This window comes from Benincasa hispida, chromosome 12, assembly GCF_027475165.1.
Source record: "Benincasa hispida cultivar pf3 chromosome 12, pf3_genome.v1.1, whole genome shotgun sequence".
In the NCBI taxonomy this organism is placed as follows: Eukaryota; Viridiplantae; Streptophyta; class Magnoliopsida; order Cucurbitales; family Cucurbitaceae; genus Benincasa; species Benincasa hispida.
Window position 1 is genome coordinate 2950427 of NC_143489.1, and position 12693 is coordinate 2963119.

Genomic DNA, 12693 nt, shown 5'->3' on the forward strand with positions numbered 1-12693 from the left:
TAGTTTTTTATGGTCGCTAAGGACCCAACTACATCTAAGAGCTTGTAAGTTGGTTAGGGCACGGTCTTTCCAGCCTTAATTACGAATTAGGACACACGATTGGTTTTGAATTAATTGATTGTCGATCTTTGTAGAGATTAGTTAATTCGAATCAATTGGATAGCTATGCATGCATAATTCGATAACATGAGACTTTGACGGAAAACAATGATTTAAATTACATTGAATCACTACTTGATCCGAGAACAAGATGAATCCATTACCATTTCATATATCCCTTGCAATTTTTTTTTTCTTTCATGTTTTCAATTTTAAAACCAAAAACCAAAACCCCATTTTTACTGTTTTTTCGTGGTCAAATCTAACCCAAAAAAAAATTAATTCTTCGCTTCTCTATGGTTCGACCCCGCACTTACCATCGTTGCTACATTTTAGTAGTAATAGGAGTAGTTTGATGATTTTACAAATTTTCTTTTGATCAAGTTTGAAGCTTATTAACAACGTAAGTTTCGGATCTGTCAGTAGCTTATGCAATTTCAGGATCTGAGGTTGTCCAGCACATGTACTTGAGGAAACCACTAAGAAATTGGAACCTCGTTCAAACTTGTGCCTATTTATAGGTTACCCTAAAGGAATGAGAGGTGGTTACTTATATGATCCTAAGGATAATAAGGTGTTTGTATCGAAAAAGACTACCTTTTTAGAAGAGGACCACATAAGGAGCATAAGTTCTATAGTAAGATCGCGTTGGATGAATTTTCTAGTGAAAACTACTGAACCTTTAACAAGAGCTATTGAAGAGCCCAACATCTCAACAAGAGTTGTTGAAATTGGTTCATCTAGTAGGTCACATCCACCTCAAGCATTGAGGGAGCCTCGACGTAGTGAGAGGTTTGCAAATCCGCCTACTCGTTATATGGATTTAACAGAAACTTTAGGTATCGTAGCTTATGGAAATATTGAGGATCCATTGTCTTACAAGAATGTTGACAAAGATGAATGAATCAAAACTTTGGATCTCGAAATGGAGTCTATGTACTTCAATTCAGCTTGGGATCTTGTAGATCAACCTGATGAGGTAAAACCTATAGGTTGCAAGTGGATCCACAAGAGAAAACGAGGTGCTAAATGGGAAGGTGCAAACCTTCAAGGCTAGACTTGTGGCAAAGAGTTATACCCAAGAGGTGACTTTCTCACATGTTGCCATGTTGAAGTCTATCCGGATACTCCTATCCACTACCTCATATTATGACTATGAGATTTGGAAAATGGATGTCAAAACTGCTTTTCTAAATGGCAATCTTTAGGAGACCATTTATATGGAACAACCTAAAGGATTCACAAGGTCAAGAGCAAAAGGATTATAAGCTTAATCAGTCCATTTATGAATTGAATCAAGCTTCTCTATCTTGGAATATAAGATTTAATACTGCGATCAAATTTATGGCTTTGATTAGAATGTTATTGAGCCTTGTGTTTACAAGAAAGTCATCAATAGTTCAATAGCTTTTCTTATGTTGTATATAGACGATATCCTACTCATTAGAAATGAGGTAGGTATGCTGATTGAAATTAAGAATTAGCTAGCGACCCAATTCCAAATGAACAATTTGAGAGAGGTGCAATTTGTTCTGGGCATTCAGATCTTTAGAGATCGAAATAATAAAACGTTGACCCTATCTTAGGCATCATACATTGAAAAGATGCTTGTCAAGTTTTCGATGCAGAACTCCAAGAGGGGTTTACTTTTTTTTTTTCAGGCATGGAGTTATTTTGTCTAAGGAACAGTGTCCTATGACACCTCAAGAGGTTAAGAAAATGAGACGGATCCCCTATGCATCGACTGTTGGTAGCCTGATGTATGCAGTGTTATGTACTAGACCTTATATCTGCTATGCAATAGGGATAGTCAGTAGATATCAGTCTAATCCAGGATTTGGACTAATGTTAAGAACATCCTTAAGTATTTAAGGAGAACAAGGACTACATGCTCGTGTTTGGTTCTAAGGATTTGATCCTTACAGGATACACGAACTCTGTTTTCCAGACTGATAAGGATTCTAGGAAATCCACATCAAGATCTGTGTTCACTCTTAACGGAGGGGCAGTAGTCTTCAGGAGCACCAAGCAAGGGTGCGTTGCTGACTCCACTTTGGAGGTTGGGCACATAGTGGCTTGTGAAGCTGCTAAGGAAGTTGTGTGGCTTAGCAAGATCCTGACAAATATGGAAGTGGTTCCAAACATGTCTAAACCCATCACCCTTTATTGTGATAATAGTGGTGCTATGGCTAATTCTCGAGAGCGTAGGAGTCACAAGCGTGGAAAGCACATAGAGCGGAAGTATCATCTCATTCAAGACATTGTGCATCAAGGACACGTGATCGTCACGCAAATAACTTCAGAGCACAACATTGCTGATCCATTTACAAAGGCCCTCATGGCTAAAATGTTCGAGGGTCACCAACAGAGTATGGATCGGAACGAGCCACATTGAGTCTAGGGCAAATGGGAGATTTTGTACTGGGTGCATATTATGTCTTAGTTTACTGTTTTGTGTACTTTTATATTAGTGTAACTTTTATGATGTACACCCTACTAGCTTTAGGACAAGTCGTACATTGTTAGGGTTGATGCCCTAAATCTCGTGGGTTCGATAGTTTGTAATTGTAATATACAAAATATTGTTTATTTAATAAAATATGAGATATTTTTATTCAACCTTTAGTAGCATTAACCCACAAAACAATTAACTAACATCCAAGGTTATCTTCTGTAACTTAAACATGTACATAGAGACATACAAGTGGATCAAATGGTCTGTAGTGGATGGATAAAATTGGATACCTTATCTTGGTGACACTACGAATACGATCCGCTTTGTAGATATTACAATTGTTGTAAAGTGCTACAAATGATTTGATCTTGATCATTCATGTGGAGACATGTGAGTAGGGGTGTTCTATACAAAAAGGCTTGTTCTATACAAAAAGGCTTGTATAAGACCAGACCACGAAATGAATAGTTTCTTTATATAATGCCGCTAATAGTAGAGACTTACATTTCACTAGGATGACCATAGGTGACATGGCCTGAATCTTGAGTGGCTTGTGAACTTCTGGCTATGAAGGCAATCTTTTGATTTGTATGGGTGAAAGTGACCAAATCACAGACTCAATAAGCCTACTAATTTGGGAATTCGTCTGATTAGGAAGCTAGGAATACAACTACACAAGACAAAAATCACTTCTTCCCTAATGTCGAGGTAAGTAGATAAATTGCTCCCTTAAGACTGATCCAGGGCTTGAACAATGTGGCGTCACACACTCTCTTGACCAGATTATTCATTAGAAGGATTAATGATATTTAAGGAGTTAGATGTAACTATAAGGGCAAAACGATAATTTTGGCTTAACTATACTTTCGAGCAATTTGTGAAGAGTCATTGCATTGTTGATTGATTATATCCAATAATCGACAGTTAATGAATATTGGATAATCTAATTAAAGGAATTTAATTAATAATCTCAATACTATTAGAGCTTCAATCTACAGTTCCATAAGGTCCTCTCTGTAGCTCAACAAGGATTATTGGGAAATTTTTTATTAATTTGAATTGTTTAAATTAATTGAGAAAATTAATTATATATAATATAATTAATATAATGTATTCAATACATTATAATATAAGATTTATTTTGAGATAAATTAAATATTTGAATATGATTCAAATACTATTTATATAGATTGGATTCATATAATTAAATTTAGTATAAATGTAATTTATATTAAATGTCATACATTATTGAGAGGAATAAAAACTACAAGCTATATTGTATGTGATACAATATAAAAACTATAGGTTATGTATTATATACGATATAACATATGGTTTAATATACATTATATGATAAGTTAGTTATCATATAAATATATATTAATTTATTATCATTATTTGTTAAATTAAAATTTGAATTTAATTAAACTCCCTCCCCCTATTTTCTCTTGTAATTTTAATCTTGTGATGGGTAGTTTGGTTCTTTTACAGGGTTTTTTTTATAGTAGATTCCCAGAAAAAAGAACAAAAGTCTTTTCATCTCAAAATTTCCTCCTCCGTCTTCCAAAAATATTAGAGCCCACATACTCCTGAGAATTCTCTACCCAAAAATAGAAGGCTCCACTTGGTGGTATCCGAAATTGGGTGTTCGTGATTGAGTTGTTCTTGACCGATCAAGGAGGATTATTGTGAAGATCTTGGTTCTTCAAGGGTAAGTAATTTCTAACCCTATAATTGTTTCCAATTTGCATGCTGTAAAATTAGTTTGAATTGTATAATTTTTTTTTGTAATTTTGTATTCTGTGAAAATTGGAAATTGGGAATGATTCCACGATGGACCTCACGGTTCCTTCACTTCACCTATAAACATATTAAAAAAATAAAAAATAAAATAAAAACAAAACCTTATTTAGTGGAAGCACTCAACATTAGTATTCAAAAGAAATTATGAATAAGAAACTAAAGAACCTTAGTCAATCTATTTCACAGAATTAAGTAATAGATAAACTTCAGTTTAGTATTCTCATTACAAGATATAACAGTTTCGATATCTTCTGACGAATCATATAAGTTGAATAGATACAACTCATATAAGTTGAATAAATGAGCAGATACAACTCGAGAACTCCATAAATAAGAGGGATTCAAAGTCCTCATCTTAATAAAAATATTATCCCTTATTTCTAACTAGTGAGACTTTATAGTCATGTAATAGCAAGCTAGAAACATTTACTTCAAAAGGTAACTACTTCTATGGACATTCAGAAACTTTAAGGTTAAAAGAACCAAAGTGAAACTCATAAAATCATACATTTTATATCCTTTTAAACCACAAAGACAATTTTGTATCGTTGATAGGCCAGGCTGAACAATTGTGTATCGTTGATAGGCCAGGCTGATCAGTTTACCCTTAAAAGTAAAAGAGTACAAAAAATAATTATAATTATAATAAGAGAAAAAAGTAGAGAAATTACCTCAATGTATCGTTGAGTCGTTCTCCTTAGGTGAATGGTAGAAAGGCCAAGTTGGTCAATTTTGTAGCTTTCAGTTGGTTCATTTGATATGGGACAATGAATAAAAGTCATTCCCATTTCACTTGAAGGAATTTGTTTCTCTTGATTGTAATATTCTTTAAGTGAAACACAATCCCTTGCTTCCACTTCTCTAACACTTAGTGGAAGTTTTGGCAAATTCAAAAGATGAAAACATTCCTCCAAAAATAGACCTCTCAAATTAATTAGATGGGAAATGTTTCCGGTAATTTGGTAAAATGATTTTGGCTTATATGAAGAATTTGTAATGAAGCTAAGCTGATCATTAGGTACATCCATCAAATTATAATCACTCAAATTTAAAACCATCAAAGAACAACCAAAATTAAACCAATTTGTCACTTTCAACCTTTGAGAAGGAGAGAATTTTCTAGTGAAATTCCAAGTAGGGAATAATGAATGAAGAAATTTGCGAGATAACTCTTGACAATTTAGTATCTCAAGCTCAGTCAAAAGTTGAAGAGACAGTGGAGCTTGATTTACACATGTGTCACACAAGAAGACATAAAACACGTTAGAAAGAATTTTGTTTTTTTTTTTTCCCCTCCTCCAACCTAATAGTTTCTTTCAACAAATCAATATTGTACTCAAAACGAAGAAAAACCAAATGACTAAAAAACAAACTTTTGTTAGTATTCGTGCATTCCTTTTCTTGTTATTGACAATATATACAAAGGAATGGGTAGAAAAGAACATTAGAAAACATTTAGCTAGTCGAATGACCCCATTTTGTAGCAACCACACAAGCTTTACAAGATGCTTCCAACTCTGCTGCCAAAACCCAAACTTCCACCAAGGTATATCTAGCTAGCTCTACCATCTAAAACTTTTAAACTACACACAAATTCCTACAGATTTTTCCTTCTAAAATCATCAATAAGAAGAGCAATAACAACTAAAATAACCACAGAGAAACACCCAACAAAAAAGACATGAAGAACAAATCCAATAAGCAAAGCAAGAATCTCACCCTCTTCAATGAAAACAAATAATCCAAAATTTGTTGCTTTGAGCATAGTACAAAATGAGTGTGGTAATGGCCTGATGCAAGACCTACAAACAAGAAAACCAACATTCAACAAATCAATCTAGATTGATTTTGGTAAACGAATGAATTTTGGTTTAAACAATTTAACATCATATCCATCATACTAGAAGAAAGGCTCCAATGGAGATGTTGAAGATGACTATTTTTCTCATCTCAACTTTAGGGAACTCCAACCCAGTATGAGATTCGAAGTTGCAAGTGGAAACATTGAATTTTTGCTTTAGTTAATATGCGTAAGTCTGAAAAAGAGGAAAGACCTAGAACAAGGGCCTCCAGAGAATGCAACAAGCACTTCAAAATACAAATGACTCCATTTGAACAAGCCCCCAAAACACATGAAAATCCAGAAAAAGACAACTCTCATTAGGTGAAAAAGAACATTCCTTAAACCCCTAAGAAAGAAACTTAAAGAGAACAACCAAACCAAGCACCCATAAAAAAAATCTAAAATAGTAGAGATTCCAACAAACGCAAGACCATTTGAAGAAAAATTATCCTTTCAACCGTATTAGAAAAATCCAAATGACTCCATTTGAACAAGGCCCCAGAAACACAATCACAAAGAACTGTTGCATCCTTGTAAAAGCCAAGGGATACGAAAATGACTTGAACCTTCAAAGCAAGATTTTCTGGCCATAAAGCCCAAACTGAACTGAAACTAAACCAATTTAACCAAAGACTCTTAATTCTCTTCAACTAATGATTAAGATAGAAGCTTCAACCTTTCTATTGAGACACAGAACCCCATAGCGGAATAGAAGAACAAAGCTAACAACCTTCCAAGGGCACTCTTTCATACTAAAATTCTTTTCTCCCATAAACACAGAACCCTATAGCATAATAGGAATTCAAATCAAGCTTATTAACACTACTTTCACACACAAATTTTTTTTTATCTCTCCAAAAACATACTTAATCTTAAAGGTAGAATACACATAAAAAATTTACCAATTTAGAAGAAGTAAGCCAAGGCACATACCAATATATAGTTTGACTTTTTTGGATTATTGTCAATGGATATTTGGACGAGAGCTCTAATTTCTTTCTTGCCTTCACCAATGGAAGAAAAAGTCAAAACAGAACTACAGATAAATATGAGTAACTTGAAAATTCAATCAACTACACAGCTCACCAAGAAGCAGAAATTGATCAATATGATTAGTTGTTTCTTTCAATTGAATAACATTCTATTTTCCCTCAAAAATACCTAATAGATCACAACAATTATATAACTAAAACCCAATTTAAATCAATAAAAAGAAAAAAAAAATTCATCATAGTATACAAATACAGTCAGCTCAAACAAAAAAAAAACACTCAAGAATAATTGGAATCTTTTAAAAATTTAGGAAGAAACGAGAGCAACAACTAATTTCCTGATGTTTCCAAAGATAACTGGTGAACAACCCATTGAAAACAACAAAACGAAAGTCTAAAAGAGAAAAACGATTGATTGTGTAGACTTACAAATGAACTTCGATTCGTGAGGATGAATTTTCAAAAGCCTTGTATCCATACTTCACTTAGATTCAAAAGCAATTCACTCGGCTATTAAATCAAGCAATTGTTCTACACAATTGAATTATAGAGAGAGAGAGAGAGAGAGAGAGATTGAAGTAAAGACTTTTGGGGATTAGTGTATAAAAAGAAAAGGCACAAATCAAACATAATCATAAAAGCCTGAATAAACAAAATAAGAGAAGACATGCATCTATATACAAAACTCTTTTCAAAGGCATTTCAGGTAGATTATAAAACCAGAAACAACATAATTTATCCAATTGGAATCAAGGAAGTGTTTGGAAACTATTCTAATCACTAGCTCTCTAGTCTCTAGATTTGTTTTCAAAACATTTTTCAAAGATATTTGGAAACTTTTCTAATCAATAGCTCTCTAGTCTCTACATTTGTTTTCAAAACATTTTTCAAAGATAGTTTGGCAAGTTTTCAAATATAAATTACTTTAAAACACAATTCAGAATCACAGATTATCATGTCGAAACAAACGGTACAACTATAAACAGGATTTTCAAACAATTGTCCACATCACTCACATTCAATTTCATAATGACATAAACAATTCATTCATGAAGTTTATAAGCAATACCTTTAGCCTCCATCCCAGCTTTTTGTAGAGAAGAAACCCAGAGAACTTAGTAGTGCATGATCACTCAAGAAATTCCACAAAGATCTGTTTGAGAGCTTCTTCCATTTTATCAGTAACTTCCTTGAACTCCTTGTTCCTCACAAAATGTGTCTAGTTATAATTGGTCTTGAAGTCCTGGAGTAAAGCCTCAAACTAAGCTTCAACCTCACTTATGCCTTTGATTTGAACAAGCAAATGGAAAATTATAGGCAGATGAAACAAAAAGAAAACAAATTACATGTCTGCTTCAATATTTTTATCAAATTCAGCCTCAATTATGAGTTTAATTTGAAGTGGCTCTTTCATAGGAGAGTAAGCAATAAACTTAACTGTGCACAAACCAACATCTTTAAGCTTCTTTATGTTTATTGCAATAATTCCCAATGCCTTCAATCCAACAAAATTACTTGAACCTCTAAAATTGTTATTTGGAAAATGATCAATCCCCAATCAAAACCCTAACCAATCCCCAATCGTTACTAGGAAATGATAAATTCCCAATCAATCGTTATTGTGAAAAACAAGGGAGAAGAGGAAGAAAACAAGAGAAGAACCAAAACTCAAATCTTATTTTCTCCAAATTTTCTAAAACAACAACTCTTTATTCCACTAAACCAAACAAAGAACACACACAAAAGAAAGAAATAAAGAAGAGATCAGATTGTGATGATGCAAACCCATGAAACCCACAGAACAGACCTAAGATGGGTTGGTTAGAAATGTTCACGGTGGACCTGAATGGCAAATCTATGTAGGTTATGGACTTGTGTGGTGGATCTGTTTACAGTGGATCTAGGCGGAAGATCTGAGATGGCCAGTGCAATGATAGCGAGATAGTGACCTTAACCTCAGGCGAGATGGTCGAGAGAGAGAGAAAAAAAACAAACAGGCGAACGAGAGAGATGGCATGACCTTAACCTCAACATCCAGTGGTTAGAGCACAGCGAACAATCGTGGACGGAGAGAGCGACGACGCCTGTCAGGGATGGCAAGATCGACGTGATCGTCAAAGGAGAAGATGGTGAAGGTTGAGAGAGAAAGGAGTGGGAGTTGTGTGAGAGAGGATTGAGTTGGAAATCGAAAATTTTAGAGTATAATGTCGGTTTTAAACTAACATTGTAGTCTCATCTTTATTGTTGGTTTAGAATTGACATGAAAAGATTTGTGTTTTCTTAAGAAACCGACATCATATATCTATATTTAGTTTTTCTAACTGACATCAAAGGAAAAATTTATTGTAGTGTATAATTTAATCAAGTCGTTGTTCAACAAATATATATATACACAAACTCTATAAGCAAAATATCCCAACAAAATAAAGTAAAAAATGAACATAAAATAAAACTTTTTTCACCAATACTTTCTTATCTTCAATCCTAAGGCTAATTGATGAATGTTCATTTAGTATCAAAAGAAGCTATAAGAAAATACTTAAGAAGAGTTGGGGTCCCAAATACAAGAATCTTCTCTCCTAAGGCTAATTGAACACTCGTTAATCAAAGCGAAAAGAGCCACAAAAAAAAAAAAAAAAAAAACCTGAAAGAAGGGAGAATAGTATCCATTGAATAGCTCATCTTATAGTAAGAGATTATAATCGAGGAAATAAAGAGGAAAAGGAAAAGGGTTGGAAGACTCTGTTTTGTTAGTTTTTTTGGAAGAGTATATGTTTAGTTTCTTGTGTAAATAGGAACAGAAAGATCCCCCAGCCACTTGTCCTTCCAAAACTAAAATATCTTACCTCCTATATCTCACACAAATGCTAAAATGTCATCTCCTTTTCTTTGTCCGCTTTTGTAGAATCATAAATCACAATCTTAAATAAGGAGTGATGAAAATAATAACAGAGAAAAAACACAAAATTTACATGGAAACCCTAGACCATGGAGAAAAACCACGGTACAGATCTTTTCTTTTATTATTATAAACTAATACACTAAATACATGAGAACAGGGTGAATAAATAGACTTGTAGAAAACCCTAGGGCTAGAGGCAATTACAAAAATACCCCTAGAGTAAAAACCTTATTTTCAACACTCCCCCTCAAGTTGGTGCATAAATGTCGATAAAACCCAACTTGCTGAGACAATAGTCAAAATTTGGTCTAAGCAGCCCTTGGTGAGAACATCTGCCACTTGTTGATTAGACGAAATATAGGGAATACAAATGCTCCCGTTATCCAGTCTTTCTTTAATAAAGTGTCGGTCGATCTCTACATGTTTGGTTCTGTCATGCTGAACTGGGTTGTTCGCAATGTTGATTGCAGCTTTATTATCATAGAACAACTTCATTGGAAGCTCCCTGTCTTGGTAAAGATCAGTCGACACCTTATTTAACCAGATTTCTTCACATATTCCCAAATTCATTGCCCTGTACTCAGCTTCAGCACTACTCCTCGCCACTACTCCCTGTTTCTTACTTCGCCAAGTGACAAGGTTACCCCAGACAAAGGTACAATATCCAAAAGTTGACTTTCTATCAATAACAGAGCCTGCCCAATCAGAATCTGTATAGGCTTCAATCGTTCTTTTCCCAGATTTTTTAAACATTAAGCCCTTACTGGGGGTTCCCTTCAAATATCAAAGGATACACTCAACTGCATTCATATGTTCCTCATACAGAGCTTGCATAAACTGGCTCACAATGCTTACTGCATATGAAATATCTGGTCTGGTATGGGATGGGTAGATTAGCTTTCCAACCAACCTCTGGTACCTGGAACCCCGTTGTTTGTAACACCAAGTTTTGTATTATACTCTATAGGTGTGTCAACAAGTTTACAGCCAGTCATGCCTGTCTCTTTGAGTAAATCAAGTGTATATTTTCTTTGCGATACTGAAATACCTTCTCTTGATCGAGCTACCTCCATTCCCAGGAAGTATCTCAACTTACCAAGGTCTTTAATTTCAAATTCTTTGGCCATTCTCATTTTAAGCCTCATAATTTCACTCTCATCATCACCAGACAAAACAATATCATTAACATACACTATGAGAACAACAACCTTCTCGGAATCAGATCGTTTCGTAAATAGTGTATGATCTGAGTGCCCTTGGTTGTAACCTTGTGCTTTAACAAAAGTAGTAAACCTATCGAACCAAGCCCTTGGGGATTGTTTCAGTCCATATAAGGATTTCTTCAGTCTGCAAACCTTGTACTTGAACTGACTTTCAAATCTAGGAGGCAAGCTCATATAAACCTCCTCTTCAAGTTCACCATTAAGGAACGCATTTTTAACGTCCAATTGATAAAGTGGCCAATCTTTGTTAACAACAATTGACAACAACACACAAATAGTATTGAGTTTAGCTACAGGAGAAAATGTTTCAAAATAGTCAACTCCGTAAGTCTGGGTAAAACCTTTAGCAACAAGTCTGGCCTTATACCGATCAATCGTCCTATCTGATTTGTATTTTACAGTGAAAACCCATTTGCAACCAACTGTCTTGTGTCCTTCTGGTAAAGGCACCTGTTTCCATGTGCCATTTTTCTCAAGCGCCCTCATTTCTTCCATAACAGCGGATTTCCATTCAGAGTTCTCCATGGCTTCACAAATATTGCTTGGAATTATTATGGTGTCCAAGCTAGTGGTAAATGCTTTAAACTCGGAAGACAAGTTATTATACATCAAGTAGCTGTGCATAGAGTACTTTGCACATGAGCGAGTACCTTTCCTTAGTGCTATCGGAAGATCGAGAGAGGCATCACGATTTTCCACTTCTCTCGGTTTTTCAGCATGACTGGTCACCTATAACTCAAGATTTTTAGTAATATTTTCCACTCCTTTGTCAACAACAGGACTTTTCCCTTTATTATTCTTTCTTTCAGTTGTTTCTTCATCTATCATATATTCGGTATGGCCCTTTCGACCTCCTTCATCTTTTTCGTCCCTGCACTTGTTAGTCTCCATACATAAATCAACTTCATTAGTTTTAGGAACACACGTACCTGAACAGATGCCGGTTCTGACTCTTGGACCGAAGTCGACGGATTAACAGGTGGCAATTCTTCCTTTCGACGATTCTTTCTATAGTAGGTTATCCAAGGAAGCTGATCGGTAGGAAGAACAGGGCAGGCTCTTTCAGAACTAATGGAAGGGATCAGAGTGGAATCCCCTAAGGGAATAGCATAGGTGGACTAGTTAGGCTCTTCACTTGGACTCTCCACCTGAAGATGACTAACGGGAAAGAAAGGTTGGTCTTCAACAAAGGTAATATCCATAGAGACAAAATATTTTCTAGAGGACGGATGATAGCATTTCCACCTATGACCTGGGTACATATCCCGGTGAAACTACGAGTATGACCCGCTTTGTAGGTGTTACAAATGATTTAATCCTGATCATTCATGTATTAGACATGCGAGCGAGGATATTCTATACAAAGAAATTTGTAT

The 12693-nt window shown here is 34.8% G+C and overlaps 1 long non-coding RNA gene across 2 annotated transcripts; it reads right to left on the minus strand.

Moving 5' to 3' along the window:
* Positions 1-5714: 5714 nt before the first annotated feature.
* Positions 5715-9543, minus strand: LOC120067046 (uncharacterized). 2 transcript variants are annotated; one of them, XR_005478913.2, is made up of 4 exons: positions 9000-9543; positions 8262-8435; positions 7134-7204; positions 5715-6159 (listed from the first exon to the last, which is right to left on the minus strand). It is a non-coding gene; the product is annotated as an uncharacterized LOC120067046 (long non-coding RNA). The 2 variants fall into 2 exon arrangements; XR_005478915.2 differs by having other exon boundaries at positions 8262-8476; positions 9000-9378.
* Positions 9544-12693: the final 3150 nt, after the last annotated feature.